This window comes from Triturus cristatus, chromosome 1_1 (genome assembly GCF_964204655.1).
Source record: "Triturus cristatus chromosome 1_1, aTriCri1.1, whole genome shotgun sequence".
Taxonomy (NCBI): domain Eukaryota; kingdom Metazoa; phylum Chordata; class Amphibia; order Caudata; family Salamandridae; genus Triturus; species Triturus cristatus.
The window spans coordinates 201,758,654-201,782,272 of record NC_140579.1 but is presented as its reverse complement, the minus strand read 5'-3'; positions in this window follow the sequence as shown (position 1 = coordinate 201,782,272).

Here is a 23,619-nt window from a genome sequence, read left to right as displayed (position 1 = left end):
ACTGACTGACTCGCTCACTCTCACTGACTGACTCACTCTCACTGACTCACTCTCTCTCTCACTGACTCACTCACTCTCACTGACTGACTCACTCTCACTGACTGACTCACTCTCACTGATTGACTCACTCTCACTGACTGACTCACTCACTCTCACTCACTGACTCACTCACTCTCACTGACTGACTCACTCTCACTGACTGACTCTCTCTCTCTCTCACTGACTGACTCACTCACACTCACTGACTGACTCACTCACTCTCACTGACTGACTCACTCACTCTCACTGACTCACTCACTCTCACTGACTCACTCACTCTCAATGATTTACTCACTCTCACTGACTCACTCACTCACTCTCACTGACTCACTCACTCTCACTGACTCACTCACTCTCACTGACTCACTCACTCTAACTGACTCACTGACTCTCACTGACTCACTGACTCTCACTCACTGACTGACTCACTCTCACTGACTGACTCACTCTCACTGACTGGCTCACTCTCACTGACTGAGTCACTGCATGACTCACTGGCTGACTCACTGGCTGACTCACTCACTCTCACTGACTGACTCACTCACTCTCACTGACTGACTCACTTACTCTCACTGACTGACTCACTCACTCTCACTGACTGAGACTCACTCTCACTGACTGACACTCACTCTCACTGACTGACACTCACTCTCACTGACTGACACTCACTCTCACTGACTGACTCACGCACTCTCACTGACTGACTCAGTCTCCCTGACTGACTCACTCACTCTCACTGACTCACTCACTCTCACTGACTGACTCACTCACTCTCACTGACTGACTCGCTCACTCTCACTGACTGACTCACTCTCACTGACTCACTCTCTCTCTCACTGACTCACTCACTCTCACTGACTCACTCTCACTGACTCACTCTCACTGACTGACTCACTCTCACTGACTGACTCACTCTCACTGACTGGCTCACTCTCACTGACTGAGTCACTGACTGACCCACTGGCTGACTGACTGGCTGACTCACTCACTCTCACTGACTGACTCACTCACTCTCAGTGACTGACTCACTCACTCTCACTGACTGACTCACTCACTCTCACTGACTGAGACTCACTCTCACTGACTGACACTAACTCTCACTGACTGACACTCACTCTCACTGACTGACACTCACTCTCACTGACTGACTCACGTACTCTCACTGACTGACTCAGTCTCCCTGACTGACTCACTCACTCTCACTGACTCACTCACTCTCACTGACTGACTCACTCACTCTCACTGACTGACTCGCTCACTCTCACTGACTGACTCACTCTCACTGACTCACTCTCTCTCTCTCACTGACTCACTCACTCTCACTGACTGACTCACTCTCACTGACTGACTCACTCTCACTGATTGACTCATTCTAACTGACTGACTCACTCACTCTCACTCACTGACTCACTCACTCTCACTGACTGACTCACTCTCACTGACTGACTCTCTCTCTCTCTTACTGACTGACTCACTCACACTCACTGACTGACTCACTCACTCTCACTGACTCACTCACTCACTCTCACTGACTCACTCACTCTCACTGACTCACTCACTCTCAATGATTTACTCACTCTGACTGACTCACTCACTCACTCTCACTGACTCACTCACTCTCACTGACTCACTCACTTTCACTGACTCACTCACTCTAACTGACTCACTGACTCTCACTGACTCACTGACTCTCACTCACTTACTGACTCACTCTCTCTGACTGACTCACTCTCACTGACTGGCTCACTCTCACTGACTGAGTCACTGCATGACTCACTGGCTGACTCACTGGCTGACTCACTCACTCTCACTGACTGACTCACTCACTCTCACTGACTGACTCACTTACTCTCACTGACTGACTCACTCACTCTCACTGACTGAGACTCACTCTCACTGACTGACACTCACTCTCACTGACTGACACTCACTCTCACTGACTGACACTCACTCTCACTGACTGACTCACGCACTCTCACTGACTGACTCAGTCTCTCTGACTGACTCACTCACTCTCACTGACTCACTCACTCTCACTGACTGACTCACTCACTCTCACTGACTGACTCGCTCACTCTCACTGACTGACTCACTCTCACTGACTCACTCTCTCTCTCACTGATTCACTCACTCTCACTGGCTGACTCACTCTCACTGACTGACTCACTCTCACTGACTGACTCACTCACTCTCACTGACTGACTCACTCTCACTGACTGACTCTCTCTCTCTCTCACTGACTGACTGACTCACTCTCACTGACTGACTCACTCACTCTCACTGACTGACTCACTCACTCTCACTGACTGAGACTCACTCTCACTGACTGACACTAACTCTCACTGACTGACACTCACTCTCACTGACTGACACTCACTCTCACTGACTGACTCACACACTCTCACTGACTGACTCAGTCTCCCTGACTGACTCACTCACTCTCACTGACTCACTCACTCTCACTGACTGACTCACTCACTCTCACTGACTGACTCGCTCACTCTCACTGACTGACTCACTCTCACTGACTCACTCTCTCTCACTGACTCACTCACTCTCACTGACTGACTCACTCTCACTGACTGACTCACTCTCACTGATTGACTCACTCTCACTGACTGACTCACTCACTCTCACTGACTGACTGACTCACTCTCACTGACTGACTCACTCTCACTGACTGACTCTCTCTCTCTCACTGACTGACTCACTCACACTCACTGACTGACTCACTCACTCTCACTGACTGACTCACTCACTCTCACTGACTCACTCACTCTCACTGACTCACTCACTCTCAATGATTTACTCACTCTCACTGACTCACTCACTCACTCTCACTGACTCACTCACTCTCACTGACTCACTCACTCTCACTGACTCACTCACTCTAACTGACTCACTGACTCTCACTGACTCACTGACTCCCACTCACTGACTGACTCACTCTCACTGACTGACTCACTCTCACTGACTGGCTCACTCTCACTGACTGAGTCACTGCATGACTCACTGGATGACTCACTGGCTGACTCACTCACTCTCACTGACTGACTCACTCACTCTCACTGACTGACTCACTCACTCTCACTGACTGACTCACTCACTCTCACTGACTGAGACTCACTCTCACTGACTGACACTCACTCTCACTGACTGACACTCACTCTCACTGACTGACACTCACTCTCACTGACTGACTCACGCACTCTCACTGACTGACTCAGTCTCCCTGACTGACTCACTCACTCTCACTGACTCACTCACTCTCACTGACTGACTCACTCACTCTCACTGACTGACTCGCTCACTCTCACTGACTGACTCACTCTCACTGACTCACTCTCTCTCTCACTGACTCACTCACTCTCACTGACTGACTCACTCTCACTGATTGACTCACTCTCACTGATTGACTCACTCTCACTGACTGACTCACTCACTCTCACTGACTGACTCACTCACTCTCACTGACTGACTTACTCTCACTGACTGACTCTCTCTCTCTCACTGACTGACTCACTCACACTCACTGACTGACTCACTCACTCTCACTGATTGACTCACTCACTCTCACTGACTCACTCACTCTCACTGACTCACTCACTCTCAATGATTTACTCACTCTCACTGACTCACTCACTCACTCTCACTGACTCACTCACTCACTCTCACTGACTCACTCACTCTCACTGACTCACTCACTCTAACTGACTCACTGACTCTCACTGACTCAGTGACTCTCACTCACTGACTGACTCACTCTCACTGACTGACTCACTCTCACTGACTGGCTCACTCTCACTGACTGAGTCACTGACTGACCCACTGGCTGACTCACTGGCTGACTCACTCACTCTCACTGACTGACTCACTCACTCTCACTGACTGACTCACTCACTCTCACTGACTGACTCACTCACTCTCACTGACTGAGACTCACTCTCACTGACTGACACAAACTCTCACTGACTGACACTAACTCTCACTGACTGACACTCACTCTCACTGACTGACACTCACTCTCACTGACTGACTCACGTACTCTCACTGACTGACTCAGTCTCCCTGACTGACTCACTCACTCTCACTGACTCACTCACTCTCACTGACTGACTCACTCACTCTCACTGACTGACTCGCTCACTCTCACTGACTGACTCACTCTCACTGACTCACTCTCTCTCTCTCACTGACTCACTCACTCTCACTGACTGACTCACTCTCACTGACTGACTCACTCTCACTGATTGACTCATTCTAACTGACTGACTCACTCACTCTCACTCACTGACTCACTCACTCTCACTGACTGACTCACTCTCACTGACTGACTCTCTCTCTCTCTTACTGACTGACTCACTCACACTCACTGACTGACTCACTCACTCTCACTGACTCACTCACTCACTCTCACTGACTCACTCACTCTCACTGACTCACTCACTCTCAATGATTTACTCACTCTGACTGACTCACTCACTCACTCTCACTGACTCACTCACTCTCACTGACTCACTCACTCTCACTGACTCACTCACTCTAACTGACTCACTGACTCTCACTGACTCACTGACTCTCACTCACTTACTGACTCACTCTCACTGACTGACTCACTCTCACTGACTGGCTCACTCTCACTGACTGAGTCACTGCATGACTCACTGGCTGACTCACTGGCTGACTCACTCACTCTCACTGACTGACTCACTCACTCTCACTGACTGACTCACTTACTCTCACTGACTGACTCACTCACTCTCACTGACTGAGACTCACTCTCACTGACTGACACTCACTCTCACTGACTGACACTTACTCTCACTGACTGACACTCACTCTCACTGACTGACTCACGCACTCTCACTGACTGACTCAGTCTCTCTGACTGACTCACTCACTCTCACTGACTCACTCACTCTCACTGACTGACTCACTCACTCTCACTGACTGACTCGCTCACTCTCACTGACTGACTCACTCTCACTGACTCACTCTCTCTCTCACTGATTCACTCACTCTCACTGGCTGACTCACTCTCACTGACTGACTCACTCTCACTGACTGACTCACTCACTCTCACTGACTGACTCACTCTCACTGACTGACTCTCTCTCTCTCTCACTGACTGACTCACTCACTCTCACTGACTGACTCACTCACTCTCACTGACTGACTCACTCACTCTCACTGACTGAGACTCACTCTCACTGACTGACACTAACTCTCACTGACTGACACTCACTCTCACTGACTGACACTCACTCTCACTGACTGACTCACACACTCTCACTGACTGACTCAGTCTTCCTGACTGACTCACTCACTCTCACTGACTCACTCACTCTCACTGACTGACTCACTCACTCTCACTGACTGACTCGCTCACTCTCACTGACTGACTCACTCTCACTGACTCACTCTCTCTCACTGACTCACTCACTCTCACTGACTGACTCACTCTCACTGACTGACTCACTCTCACTGATTGACTCACTCTCACTGACTGACTCACTCACTCTCACTGACTGACTGACTCACTCTCACTGACTGACTCACTCTCACTGACTGACTCTCTCTCTCTCTCACTGACTGACTCACTCACACTCACTGACTGACTCACTCACTCTCACTGACTGACTCACTCACTCTCACTGACTCACTCACTCTCACTGACTCACTCACTCTCAATGATTTACTCACTCTCACTGACTCACTCACTCACTCTCACTGACTCACTCACTCTCACTGACTCTCACTGACTGACTCACTCTCACTGATTGACTCACTCTCACTGATTGACTCACTCTCACTGACTGACTCACTCACTCTCACTGACTGATACACTCACTCTCACTGACTGACTCACTCTCACTGACTGACTCTCTCTCTCACTGACTGACTCACTCACACTCACTGACTGACTCACTCACTCTCACTGACTGACTCACTCACTCTCACTGACTCACTCACTCTCACTGACTCACTCACTCTCAATGATTTACTCACTCTCACTGACTCACTCACTCACTCTCACTGACTCACTCACTCACTCTCACTGACTCACTCACTCTCACTGACTCACTCACTCTAACTGACTCACTGACTCTCACTGACTCAGTGACTCTCACTCACTGACTGACTCACTCTCACTGACTGACTCACTCACTCTCACTGACTGAGACTCACTCTCACTGACTGACACTCACTCTCACTGACTGACACTCACTCTCACTGACTGACACTCACTCTCACTGACTGACTCACGCACTCTCACTGACTGACTCAGTCTCCCTGACTGACTCACTCACTCTCACTGACTCACTCACTCTCACTGACTGACTCACTCACTCTCACTGACTGACTCGCTCACTCTCACAGACTGACTCACTCTCACTGACTCACTCTCTCTCTCACTGACTCACTCACTCTCACTGACTGACTCACTCTCACTGACTGACTCACTCTCACTGATTGACTCACTCTCACTGACTGACTCACTCACTCTCACTGACTGACTCACTCACTCTCACTGACTGACTCACTCTCACTGACTGACTCTCTCTCTCTCACTGACTGACTCACTCACACTCACTGACTGACTCACTCACTCTCACTGACTGACTCACTCACTCTCACTGACTCACTCACTCTCACTGACTCACTCACTCTCAATGATTTACTCACTCTCACTGACTCACTCACTTACTCTCACTGACTCACTCACTCTCACTGACTCACTCACTCTAACTGACTCACTGACTCTCACTGACTCAGTGACTCTCACTCACTGACTGACTCACTCTCACTGACTGACTCACTCTCACTGACTGGCTCACTCTCACTGACTGAGTCACTGACTGACCCACTGGCTGACTCACTGGCTGACTCACTCACTCTCACTGACTGACTCACTCACTCTCACTGACTGACTCACTCACTCTCACTGACTGAGACTCACTCTCACTGACTGACACTAACTCTCACTGACTGACACTCACTCTCACTGACTGACACTCACTCTCACTGACTGATTCACGTACTCTCACTGACTGACTCAGTCTCCCTGACTGACTCACTCACTCTCACTGACTCACTCACTCTCACTGACTGACTCACTCACTCTCACTGACTGACTCGCTCACTCTCACTGACTGACTCACTCTCACTGACTCACTCTCTCTCTCACTGACTCACTCACTCTCACTGACTGACTCACTCTCACTGACTGACTCACTCTCACTGATTGACTCATTCTAACTGACTGACTCACTCACTCTCACTCACTGACTCACTCACTCTCACTGACTGACTCACTCTCACTGACTGACTCTCTCTCTCTCTTACTGACTGACTCACTCATACTCACTGAATGACTCACTCACTCTCACTGACTGACTCACTCACTCTCACTGACTGACTCACTCTCACTGACTGACTCACTCTCACTGATTGACTCACTCTCACTGACTGACTCACTCACTCTCACTGACTGACTCTCTCTCTCTCTCACTGACTGACTCACTCACACTCACTGACTGACTCACTCACTCTCACTGACTGACTCACTCACTCTCACTGACTCACTCACTCTCACTGACTCACTCACTCTCAATGATTTACTCACTCTCACTGACTCACTCACTCACTCTCACTGGCTCACTCACTCTCACTGACTCACTCACTCTCACTGACTCACTCACTCTAACTGACTCACTGACTCTCACTGACTCACTGACTCTCACTCACTGACTGACTCACTCTCACTGACTGACTCACTCTCACTGACTGGCTCACTCTCACTGACTGAGTCACTGCATGACTCACTGGCTGACTCACTGGCTGACTCACTCACTCTCACTGACTGACTCACTCACTCTCACTGACTGACTCACTTACTCTCACTGACTGACTCCCTCACTCTCACTCTCACTGACTCACTCTCACTGACTCACTTTAATTGACTCACTCTCACTGACTCACTCACTCTCACTGACTCACTCACTCACTCACTCACTCTCACTGACTCACTCTCACTGACTGACTGACTTACTCTCACTGACTGACTGACTCACTCTCACTGACTCACTCACTCTCAATGACTCACTCACTCTCACTGACTGACTCACTCACTCTCAATGACTCACTCACTCACTCTCACTGACTCACTCACTCTCACTGACTCACTGACTGTCACTGACTCACTGACTGACTCACTCTCACTGACTGACTCACTCTCACTGACTCACTCTCACTGACTGACTGACTCACTCTCACTGACTCACTCACTCTCACTGACTGACTCACTCACTCTCACTCTCACTGACTCACTCTCACTGACTCACTTTAATTGACTCACTCTCACTGACTCACTCTCACTGACTCACTCACTCACTGACTCACTCTCACTGACTCACTCTCACTGACTGACTGACTCACTCTCACTGACTGACTGACTCACTCTCACTGACTCGCTCGCTCACTCTCACTGACTGACTCTCACTGACTGACTCACTCTCACTGACACTCACCCACTTTCACACACTGACTGGCTCACTCTCACTGACTGACTCCCTCTCACTGACTCACTCTCACTGACTCACTCTCACTGACTGACTCACTCTTACTGACTCACTCACTCTCACTGACTGGCTCACTCTCACTGACTGAGTCACTCACTCTTACTGACTGACTCACTCACTCTCACTGACTGACTCACTTACTCTCACTGACTGACTGACTCACTCTCACTGACTGACTCACTCACTCTCACTGACTGACTCACTCACTCTCACTGACTGACTCACTCACTCTTACTGACTGACTCACTCACTCTCACTGACTGACTCACTTACTCTCACTGACTGACTGACTCACTCTCACTGACTGACTCACTCACTCCCACTGACTGACTCACTCACTCTCACTGACTGAGACTCACTCTCACTGACTGACGCTAACTCTCACTGACTGACACTCACTCTCACTGACTGACACTCACTCTCACTGACTGACTCACGTACTCTCACTGACTGACTCAGTCTCCCTGACTGACTCACTCACTCTCACTGACTCACTCACTCTCACTGACTCACTCACTCACTCTCACTGACTGACTCGCTCACTCTCACTGACTGACTCACTCTCACTGACTCACTCTCTCTCTCACTGACTCACTCACTCTCACTGACTGACTCACTCTCACTGACTGACTCACTCTCACTGATTGACTCACTCTCACTGACTGACTCACTCACTCTCACTCACTGACTCACTCACTCTCACTGACTGACTCACTCTCACTGACTGACTCTCTCTCTCTCTCACTGACTGACTCACTCACACTCACTGACTGACTCACTCACTCTCACTGACTGACTCACTCACTCTCACTGACTCACTCACTCTCACTGACTCACTCACTCTCAATGATTTACTCACTCTCACTGACTCACTCACTCACTCTCACTGACTCACTCACTCTCACTGACTCACTCACTCTCACTGACTCACTCACTCTAACTGACTCACTGACTCTCACTGACTCACTGACTCTCACTCACTGACTGACTCACTCTCACTGACTGACTCACTCTCACTGACTGGCTCACTCTCACTGACTGAGTCACTGCATGACTCACTGGCTGACTCACTGGCTGACTCACTCACTCTCACTGACTGACTCACTCACTCTCACTGACTGACTCACTTACTCTCACTGACTGACTCACTCACTCTCACTGACTGAGACTCACTCTCACTGACTGACACTCACTCTCACTGACTGACACTCACTCTCACTGACTGACACTCACTCTCACTGACTGACTCACGCACTCTCACTGACTGACTCAGTCTCCCTGACTGACTCACTCACTCTCACTGACTCACTCACTCTCACTGACTGACTCACTCACTCTCACTGACTGACTCGCTCACTCTCACTGACTGACTCACTCTCACTGACTCACTCTCTCTCTCACTGACTCACTCACTCTCACTGACTCACTCTCACTGACTCACTCTCACTGACTGACTCACTATCACTGACTGACTCACTCTCACTGACTGGCTCACTCTCACTGACTGAGTCACTGACTGACCCACTGGCTGACTGACTGGCTGACTCACTCACTCTCACTGACTGACTCACTCACTCTCAGTGACTGACTCACTCACTCTCACTGACTGACTCACTCACTCTCACTGACTGAGACTCACTCTCACTGACTGACACTAACTCTCACTGACTGACACTCACTCTCACTGACTGACACTCACTCTCACTGACTGACTCACGTACTCTCACTGACTGACTCAGTCTCCCTGACTGACTCACTCACTCTCACTGACTCACTCACTCTCACTGACTGACTCACTCCCTCTCACTGACTGACTCGCTCACTCTCACTGACTGACTCACTCTCACTGACTCTCTCTCTCTCTCACTGACTCACTCACTCTCACTGACTGACTCACTCTCACTGACTGACTCACTCTCACTGATTGACTCACTCTCACTGACTGACTCACACACTCTCACTGACTGACTCAGTCTTCCTGACTGACTCACTCACTCTCACTGACTCACTTACTCTCACTGACTGACTCACTCACTCTCACTGACTGACTCGCTCACTCTCACTGACTGACTCACTCTCACTGACTCACTCTCTCTCACTGACTCACTCACTCTCACTGACTGACTCACTCTCACTGACTGACTCACTCTCACTGATTGACTCACTCTCACTGACTGACTCACTCACTCTCACTGACTGACTGACTCACTCTCACTGACTGACTCACTCTCACTGACTGACTCTCTCTCTCTCTCACTGACTGACTCACTCACACTCACTGACTGACTCACTCACTCTCACTGACTGACTCACTCACTCTCACTGACTCACTCACTCTCACTGACTCACTCACTCTCAATGATTTACTCACTCTCACTGACTCACTCACTCACTCTCACTGACTCACTCACTCTCACTGACTCACTCACTCTCACTGACTCACTCACTCTAACTGACTCACTGACTCTCACTGACTCACTGACTCCCACTCACTGACTGACTCACTCTCACTGACTGACTCACTCTCACTGACTGGCTCACTCTCACTGACTGAGTCACTGCATGACTCACTGGCTGACTCACTGGCTGACTCACTCACTCTCACTGACTGACTCACTCACTCTCACTGACTGACTCACTCACTCTCACTGACTGACTCACTCACTCTCACTGACTGAGACTCACTCTCACTGACTGACACTCACTCTCACTGACTGACACTCACTCTCACTGACTGACACTCACTCTCACTGACTGACTCACGCACTCTCACTGACTGACTCAGTCTCCCTGACTGACTCACTCACTCTCACTGACTCACTCACTCTCACTGACTGACTCACTCACTCTCACTGACTGACTCGCTCACTCTCACTGACTGACTCACTCTCACTGACTCACTCTCTCTCTCACTGACTCACTCACTCTCACTGACTGACTCACTCTCACTGATTGACTCACTCTCACTGATTGACTCACTCTCACTGACTGACTCACTCACTCTCACTGACTGACTCACTCACTCTCACTGACTGACTCACTCTCACTGACTGACTCTCTCTCTCTCACTGACTGACTCTCTCACACTCACTGACTGACTCACTCACTCTCACTGACTGACTCACTCACTCTCACTGACTCACTCACTCTCACTGACTCACTCACTCTCAATGATTTACTCACTCTCACTGACTCACTCACTCACTCTCACTGACTCACTCACTCACTCTCACTGACTCACTCACTCTCACTGACTCACTCACTCTAACTGACTCACTGACTCTCACTGACTCAGTGACTCTCACTCACTGACTGACTCACTCTCACTGACTGACTCACTCACTCTCACTGACTGAGACTCACTCTCACTGACTGACACTCACTCTCACTGACTGACACTCACTCTCACTGACTGACACTCACTCTCACTGACTGACTCACGCACTCTCACTGACTGACTCAGTCTCCCTGACTGACTCACTCACTCTCACTGACTCACTCACTCTCACTGACTGACTCACTCACTCTCACTGACTGACTCGCTCACTCTCACAGACTGACTCACTCTCACTGACTCACTCTCTCTCTCACTGACTCACTCACTCTCACTGACTGACTCACTCTCACTGACTGACTCACTCTCACTGATTGACTCACTCTCACTGACTGACTCACTCACTCTCACTGACTGACTCACTCACTCTCACTGACTGACTCACTCTCACTGACTGACTCTCTCTCTCTCACTGACTGACTCACTCACACTCACTGACTGACTCACTCACTCTCACTGACTGACTCACTCACTCTCACTGACTCACTCACTCTCACTGACTCACTCACTCTCAATGATTTACTCACTCTCACTGACTCACTCACTTACTCTCACTGACTCACTCACTCTCACTGACTCACTCACTCTAACTGACTCACTGACTCTCACTGACTCAGTGACTCTCACTCACTGACTGACTCACTCTCACTGACTGACTCACTCTCACTGACTGGCTCACTCTCACTGACTGAGTCACTGACTGACCCACTGGCTGACTCACTGGCTGACTCACTCACTCTCACTGACTGACTCACTCACTCTCACTGACTGACTCACTCACTCTCACTGACTGAGACTCACTCTCACTGACTGACACTAACTCTCACTGACTGACACTCACTCTCACTGACTGACACTCACTCTCACTGACTGATTCACGTACTCTCACTGACTGACTCAGTCTCCCTGACTGACTCACTCACTCTCACTGACTCACTCACTCTCACTGACTGACTCACTCACTCTCACTGACTGACTCGCTCACTCTCACTGACTGACTCACTCTCACTGACTCACTCTCTCTCTCACTGACTCACTCACTCTCACTGACTGACTCACTCTCACTGACTGACTCACTCTCACTGATTGACTCATTCTAACTGACTGACTCACTCACTCTCACTCACTGACTCACTCACTCTCACTGACTGACTCACTCTCACTGACTGACTCTCTCTCTCTCTTACTGACTGACTCACTCATACTCACTGACTGACTCACTCACTCTCACTGACTGACTCACTCACTCTCACTGACTGACTCACTCTCACTGACTGACTCACTCTCACTGATTGACTCACTCTCACTGACTGACTCACTCACTCTCACTGACTGACTCTCTCTCTCTCTCACTGACTGACTCACTCACACTCACTGACTGACTCACTCACTCTCACTGACTGACTCACTCACTCTCACTGACTCACTCACTCTCACTGACTCACTCACTCTCAATGATTTACTCACTCTCACTGACTCACTCACTCACTCTCACTGGCTCACTCACTCTCACTGACTCACTCACTCTCACTGACTCACTCACTCTAACTGACTCACTGACTCTCACTGACTCACTGACTCTCACTCACTGACTGACTCACTCTCACTGACTGACTCACTCTCACTGACTGGCTCACTCTCACTGACTGAGTCACTGCATGACTCACTGGCTGACTCACTGGCTGACTCACTCACTCTCACTGACTGGCTCACTCACTCTCACTGACTGACTCACTTACTCTCACTGACTGACTCCCTCACTCTCACTCTCACTGACTCACTCTCACTGACTCACTTTAATTGACTCACTCTCACTGACTCACTCACTCTCACTGACTCACTCACTCACTGACTCACTCTCACTGACTCACTCTCACTGACTGACTGACTTACTCTCACTGACTGACTGACTCACTCTCACTGACTCACTCACTCTCAATGACTCACTCACTCTCACTGACTGACTCACTCACTCTCACTGACTCACTCACTCACTCTCACTGACTCACTCACTCTCACTGACTCACTGACTGTCACTGACTCACTGACTGACTCACTCTCACTGACTGACTCACTCTCACTGACTCACTCTCACTGACTGACTGACTCACTCTCACTGACTCACTCACTCTCACTGACTGACTCACTCACTCTCACTCTCACTGACTCACTCTCACTGACTCACTTTAATTGACTCACTCTCACTGACTCACTCTCACTGACTCACTCACTCACTGACTCACTCTCACTGACTCACTCTCACTGACTGACTGACTCACTCTCACTGACTGACTGACTCACTCTCACTGACTCGCTCGCTCACTCTCACTGACTGACTCTCACTGACTGACTCACTCTCACTGACACTCACCCACTCTCACACACTGACTGGCTCACTCTCACTGACTGACTCCCTCTCACTGACTCACTCTCACTGACTCACTCTCACTGACTGACTCACTCTCACTGACTCACTCACTCTCACTGACTGGCTCACTCTCACTGACTGAGTCACTGACTGACCCAGTGGCTGACTCACTGGCTAACTCACTCACTCTCACTGACTGACTCACTCACTCTTACTGACTGACTCACTCACTCTCACTGACTGACTCACTTACTCTCACTGACTGACTGACTCACTCTCACTGACTGACTCACTCACTCTCACTCTCACTGACTCACTCTCACTGACTCACTTTAATTGACTCACTCTCACTGACTCACTCTCACTGACTCACTCACTCACTGACTCACTCTCACTGACTCACTCTCACTGACTGACTGACTCACTCTCACTGACTGACTGACTCACTCTCACTGACTCGCTCACTCACTCTCACTGACTGACTCTCACTGACTGACTCACTCTCACTGACACTCACCCACTCTCACACACTGACTGGCTCACTCTCACTGACTGACTCCCTCTCACTGACTCACTCTCACTGACTCACTCTCACTGACTGACTCACTCTCACTGACTCACTCACTCTCACTGACTGGCTCACTCTCACTGACTGAGTCACTGACTGACCCACTGGCTGACTCACTGGCTAACTCACTCACTCTCACTGACTGACTCACTCACTCTTACTGACTGACTCACTCACTCTCACTGACTGACTCACTTACTCTCACTGACTGACTGACTCACTCTCACTGACTGACTCACTCACTCTCACTGACTGACTCACTCACTCTCACTGACTGAGACTCACTCTCACTGACTGACGCTAACTCTCACTGACTGAAACTCACTCTCACTGACTGACACTCACTCTCACTGACTGACTCACGTACTCTCACTGACTGACTCAGTCTCCCTGACTGACTCACTCACTCTCACTGACTCACTCACTCTCACTGACTCACTCACTCACTCTCACTGACTGACTCGCTCACTCTCACTGACTGACTCACTCTCACTGACTCACTCTCTCTCTCACTGACTCACTCACTCTCACTGACTGACTCACTCTCACTGACTGACTCACTCTCACTGACTGACTCACTCTCACTGACTGACTCACTCACTCTCACTCACTGACTCACTCACTCTCACTGACTGACTCACTCTCACTGACTGACTCTCTCTCTCTCTCACTGACTGACTCACTCACACTCACTGACTGACTCACTCACTCTCACTGACTGACTCACTCACTCTCACTGACTCACTCACTCTCACTGACTCACTCACTCTCAATGATTTACTCACTCTCACTGACTCACTCACTCACTCTCACTGACTCACTCACTCTCACTGACTCACTCACTCTCACTGACTCACTCACTCTAACTGACTCACTGACTCTCACTGACTCACTGACTCTCACTCACTGACTGACTCACTCTCACTGACTGACTCACTCTCACTGACTGGCTCACTCTCACTGACTGAGTCACTGCATGACTCACTGGCTGACTCACTGGCTGACTCACTCACTCTCACTGACTGACTCACTCACTCTCACTGACTGACTCACTCACTCTCACTGACTGACTCACTCACTCTCACTGACTGAGACTCACTCTCACTGACTGACACTCACTCTCACTGACTGACACTCACTCACTCTCACTGACTGACACTCACTCTCACTGACTGACTCACGCACTCTCACTGACTGACTCAGTCTCCCTGACTGACTCACTCACTCTCACTGACTCACTCACTCTCACTGACTGACTCACTCACTCTCACTGACTGACTCGCTCACTCTCACTGACTGACTCACTCTCACTGACTCACTCTCTCTCTCACTGACTCACTCACTCTCACTGACTCACTCTCACTGACTCACTCTCACTGACTGACTCACTCTCACTGACTGACTCACTCTCACTGACTGGCTCACTCTCACTGACTGAGTCACTGACTGACCCACTGGCTGACTGACTGGCTGACTCACTCACTCTCACTGACTGACTCACTCACTCTCAGTGACTGACTCACTCACTCTCACTGACTGACTCACTCACTCTCACTGACTGAGACTCACTCTCACTGACTGACACTAACTCTCACTGACTGACACTCACTCTCACTGACTGACACTCACTCTCACTGACTGACTCACGTACTCTCACTGACTGACTCAGTCTCCCTGACTGACTCACTCACTCTCACTGACTCACTCACTCTCACTGACTGACTCACTCCCTCTCACTGACTGACTCGCTCACTCTCACTGACTGACTCACTCTCACTGACTCTCTCTCTCTCACTGACTCACTCACTCTCACTGACTGACTCACTCTCACTGACTGACTCACTCTCACTGATTGACTCATTCTAACTGACTGACTCACTCACTCTCACTCACTGACTCACTCACTCTCACTGACTGACTCACTCTCACTGACTGACTCTCTCTCTCTCTTACTGACTGACTCACTCACACTCACTGACTGACTCACTCACTCTCACTGACTCACTCACTCACTCTCACTGACTCACTCACTCTCACTGACTCACTCACTCTCAATGATTTACTCACTCTGACTGACTCACTCACTCACTCTCACTGACTCACTCACTCTCACTGACTCACTCACTCTCACTGACTCACTCACTCTAACTGACTCACTGACTCTCACTGACTCACTGACTCTCACTCACTTACTGACTCACTCTCACTGACTGACTCACTCTCACTGACTGGCTCACTCTAACTGACTGAGTCACTGCATGACTCACTGGCTGACTCACTGGCTGACTCACTCACTCTCACTGACTGACTCACTCACTCTCACTGACTGACTCACTTACTCTCACTGACTGACTCACTCACTCTCACTGACTGAGACTCACTCTCACTGACTGACACTCACTCTCACTGACTGACACTCACTCTCACTGACTGACACTCACTCTCACTGACTGACTCACGCACTCTCACTGACTGACTCAGTCTCTCTGACTGACTCACTCACTCTCACTGACTCACTCACTCTCACTGACTGACTCACTCACTCTCACTGACTGACTCGCTCACTCTCACTGACTGACTCACTCTCACTGACTCACTCTCTCTCTCACTGATTCACTCACTCTCACTGGCTGACTCACTCTCACTGACTGACTCACTCTCACTGACTGACTCACTCACTCTCACTGACTGACTCACTCTCACTGACTGACTCTCTCTCTCTCTCACTGACTGACTCACTCACTCTCACTGACTGACCCACTCACTCTCACTGACTGACTCACTCACTCTCACTGACTGAGACTCACTCTCACTGACTGACACTAACTCTCACTGACTGACACTCACTCTCACTGACTGACACTCACTCTCACTGACTGACTCACACACTCTCACTGACTGACTCAGTCTCCCTGACTGACTCACTCACTCTCACTGACTCACTCACTCTCACTGACTGACTCACTCACTCTCACTGACTGACTCGCTCACTCTCACTGACTGACTCACTCTCACTGACTCACTCTCTCTCACTGACTCACTCACTCTCACTGACTGACTCACTCTCACTGACTGACTCACTCTCACTGATTGACTCACTCTCACTGACTGACTGACTCACTCTCACTGACTGACTCTCTCTCTCTCTCACTGACTGACTCACTCACACTCACTGACTGACTCACTCACTCTCACTGACTGACTCACTCACTCTCACTGACTCACTCACTCTCACTGACTCACTCACTCTCAATGATTTACTCACTCTCACTGACTCACTCACTCACTCTCACTGACTCACTCACTCTCACTGACTCACTCACTCTCACTGACTCACTCACTCTAACTGACTCACTGACTCTCACTGACTCACTGACTCCCACTCACTGACTGACTCACTCTCACTGACTGACTCACTCTCACTGACTGGCTCACTCTCACTGACTGAGTCACTGCATGACTCACTGGCTGACTCACTGGCTGACTCACTCACTCTCACTGACTGACTCACTCACTCTCACTGACTGACTCACTCACTCTCACTGACTGACTCACTCACTCTCACTGACTGAGACTCACTCTCACTGACTGACACTCACTCTCACTGACTGACACTCACTCTCACTGACTGACACTCACTCTCACTGACTGACTCACGCACTCTCACTGACTGACTCAGTCTCTCTGACTGACTCACTCACTCTCACTGACTCACTCACTCTCACTGACTGACTCACTCACTCTCACTGACTGACTCGCTCACTCTCACTGACTGACTCACTCTCACTGACTCACTCTCTCTCTCACTGACTCACTCACTCTCACTGACTGACTCACTCTCACTGATTGACTCACTCTCACTGATTGACTCACTCTCACTGACTGACTCACTCACTCTCACTGACTCACTCACTCACTCTCACTGACTGACTCACTCTCACTGACTGACTCTCTCTCTCTCACTGACTGACTCACTCACACTCACTGACTGACTCACTCACTCTCACTGACTGACTCACTCACTCTCACTGACTCACTCACTCTCACTGACTCACTCACTCTCAATGATTTACTCACTCTCACTGACTCACTCACTCACTCTCACTGACTCACTCACTCACTCTCACTGACTCACTCACTCTCACTGACTCACTCACTCTAACTGACTCACTGACTCTCACTGACTCAGTGACTCTCACTCACTGACTGACTCACTCTCACTGACTGACTCACTCTCACTGACTGGCTCACTCTCACTGACTAAGTCACTGACTGACCCACTGGCTGACTCACTGGCTGACTCACTCACTCTCACTGACTGACTCACTCACTCTCACTGACTGACTCACTCACTCTCACTGACTGACTCACTCACTCTCACTGACTGAGACTCACTCTCACTGACTGACACAAACTCTCACTGACTGACACTAACTCTCACTGACTGACACTCACTCTCACTGACTGACACTCACTCTCACTGACTGACTCACGTACTCTCACTGACTGACTCAGTCTCCCTGACTGACTCACTCACTCTCACTGACTCACTCACTCTCACTGACTGACTCACTCACTCTCACTGACTGACTCGCTCACTCTCACTGACTGACTCACTCTCACTGACTCACTCTCTCTCTCTCACTGACTCACTCACTCTCACTGACTGACTCACTCTCACTGACTGACTCACTCTCACTGATTGACTCATTCTAACTGACTGACTCACTCACTCTCACTCACTGACTCACTCACTCTCACTGACTGACTCACTCTCACTGACTGACTCTCTCTCTCTCTTACTGACTGACTCACTCACACTCACTGACTGACTCACTCACTCTCACTGACTCACTCACTCACTCTCACTGACTCACTCACTCTCACTGACTCACTCACTCTCAATGATTTACTCACTCTGACTGACTCACTCACTCACTCTCACTGACTCACTCACTCTCACTGACTCACTCACTCTCACTGACTCACTCACTCTAACTGACTCACTGACTCTCACTGACTCAGTGACTCTCACTCACTGACTGACTCACTCACTCTCACTGACTCACTCACTCACTCTCACTGACTCACTCACTCTCACTGACTCACTCACTCTAACTGACTCACTGACTCTCACTGACTCACTGACTCCCACTCACTGACTGACTCACTCTCACTGACTGACTCACTCTCACTGACTGGCTCACTCTCACTGACTGAGTCACTGCATGACTCACTGGCTGACTCACTGGCTGACTCACTCACTCTCACTGACTGACTCACTCACTCTCACTGACTGACTCACTTACTCTCACTGACTGACTCACTCACTCTCACTGACTGAGACTCACTCTCACTGACTGACACTCACTCTCACTGACTGACACTCACTCTCACTGACTGACACTCACTCTCACTGACTGACTCACGTACTTTCACTGACTGACTCAGTCTCCCTGACTCACTCACTCACTCTCACTGACTCACTCACTCACTCTCACTGACTCACTCACTCTCACTGACTCACTCACTCTAACTGACTCACTGACTCTCACTGACTCACTGACTCTCACTCACTTACTGACTCACTCTCACTGACTGACTCACTCTCACTGACTGGCTCACTCTCACTGACTGAGTCACTGCATGACTCACTGGCTGACTCACTGGCTGACTCACTCACTCTCACTGACTGACTCACTCACTCTCACTGACTGACTCACTTACTCTCACTGACTGACTCACTCACTCTCACTGACTGACACTCACTCTCACTGACTGACACTCACTCTCACTGACTGACACTCACTCTCACTGACTGACTCACGCACTCTCACTGACTGACTCAGTCTCTCTGACTGACTCACTCACTCTCACTGACTCACTCACTCTCACTGACTGACTGACTCACTCTCACTGACTGACTCGCTCACTCTCACTGACTGACTCACTCTCACTGACTCACTCTCTCTCTCACTGATTCACTCACTCTCACTGGCTGACTCACTCTCACTGACTGACTCACTCTCACTGACTGACACTAACTCTCACTGACTGACACTCACTCTCACTGACTGACACTCACTCTCACTGACTGACTCACACACTCTCACTGACTGACTCAGTCTCCCTGACTGACTCACTCACTCTCACTGACTCACTCACTCTCACTGACTGACTCACTCACTCTCACTGACTGACTCGCTCACTCTCACTGACTGACTCACTCTCACTGACTCACTCTCTCTCACTGACTCACTCACTCTCACTGACTGACTCACTCTCACTGATTGACTCACTCTCACTGATTGACTCACTCTCACTGACTGACTTACTCACTCTCACTGACTGACTGACTCACTCTCACTGACTGACTCACTCTCACTGACTGACTCTCTCTCTCTCTCACTGACTGACTCACTCACACTCACTGACTGACTCACTCACTCTCACTGACTGACTCACTCACTCTCACTGACTCACTCACTCTCACTGACTCACTCACTCTCAATGATTTACTCACTCTCACTGACTCACTCACTCTCACTGACTCACTCACTCTCAATGATTTACTCACTCTCACTGACTCACTCACTCACTCTCACTGACTCACTCACTCTCACTGACTCACTCACTCTCACTGACTCACTCACTCTAACTGACTCACTGACTCTCACTGACTCACTGACTCCCACTCACTGACTGACTCACTCTCACTGACTGACTCACTCTCACTGACTGGCTCACTCTCACTGACTGAGTCACTGCATGACTCACTGGCTGACTCACTGGCTGACTCACTCACTCTCACTGACTGACTCACTCACTCTCACTGACTGACTCACTCACTCTCACTGACTGACTCACTCACTCTCACTGACTGAGACTCACTCTCACTGACTGACACTCACTCTCACTGACTGACACTCACTCTCACTGACTGACACTCACTCTCACTGACTGACTCACGCACTCTCACTGACTGACTCAGTCTCCCTGACTGACTCACTCACTCTCACTGACTCACTCACTCTCACTGACTGACTCACTCACTCTCACTGACTGACTCGCTCACTCTCACTGACTGACTCACTCTCACTGACTCACTCTCTCTCTCACTGACTCACTCACTCTCACTGACTGACTCACTCTCACTGATTGACTCACTCTCACTGATTGACTCACTCTCACTGACTGACTCACTCACTCTCACTGACTGACTCACTCACTCTCACTGACTGACTCACTCTCACTGACTGACTCTCTCTCTCTCACTGACTGACTCACTCACACTCACTGACTGACTCACTCACTCTCACTGACTGACTCACTCACTCTCACTGACTCACTCACTCTCACTGACTCACTCACTCTCAATGATTTACTCACTCTCACTGACTCACTCACTTACTCTCACTGACTCACTCACTCTCACTGACTCACTCACTCTAACTGACTCACTGACTCTCACTGACTCAGTGACTCTCACTCACTGACTGACTCACTCTCACTGACTGACTCACTCTCACTGACTGGCTCACTCTCACTGACTGAGTCACTGACTGGCCCACTGGCTGACTCACTGGCTGACTCACTCACTCTCACTGACTGACTCACTCACTCTCACTGACTGACTCACTCACTCTCACTGACTGAGACTCACTCTCACTGACTGACACTAACTCTCACTGACTGACACTCACTCTCACTGACTGACACTCACTCTCACTGACTGATTCACGTACTCTCACTGACTGACTCAGTCTCCCTGACTGACTCACTCACTCTCACTGACTCACTCACTCTCACTGACTGACTCACTCACTCTCACTGACTGACTCGCTCACTCTCACTGACTGACTCACTCTCACTGACTCACTCTCTCTCTCACTGACTCACTCACTCTCACTGACTGACTCACTCTCACTGACTGACTCACTCTCACTGATTGACTCATTCTAACTGACTGACTCACTCACTCTCACTCACTGACTCACTCACTCTCACTGACTGACTCACTCTCACTGACTGACTCTCTCTCTCTCTTACTGACTGACTCACTCATACTCACTGACTGACTCACTCACTCTCACTGACTGACTCACTCACTCTCACTGACTGACTCACTCTCACTGACTGACTCACTCTCACTGATTGACTCACTCTCACTGACTGACTCACTCACTCTCACTGACTGACTCTCTCTCTCTCTCACTGACTGACTCACTCACACTCACTGACTGACTCACTCACTCTCACTGACTGACTCACTCACTCTCACTGACTCACTCACTCTCACTGACTCACTCACTCTCAATGATTTACTCACTCTCACTGACTCACTCACTCACTCTCACTGGCTCACTCACTCTCACTGACTCACTCACTCTCACTGACTCACTCACTCTAACTGACTCACTGACTCTCACTGACTCACTGACTCTCACTCACTGACTGACTCACTCTCACTGACTGACTCACTCTCACTGACTGGCTCACTCTCACTGACTGAGTCACTGCATGACTCACTGGCTGACTCACTGGCTGACTCACTCACTCTCACTGACTGACTCACTCACTCTCACTGACTGACTCACTTACTCTCACTGACTGACTCCCTCACTCTCACTCTCACTGACTCACTCTCACTGACTCACTTTAATTGACTCACTCTCACTGACTCACTCACTCTCACTGACTCACTCACTCACTGACTCACTCTCACTGA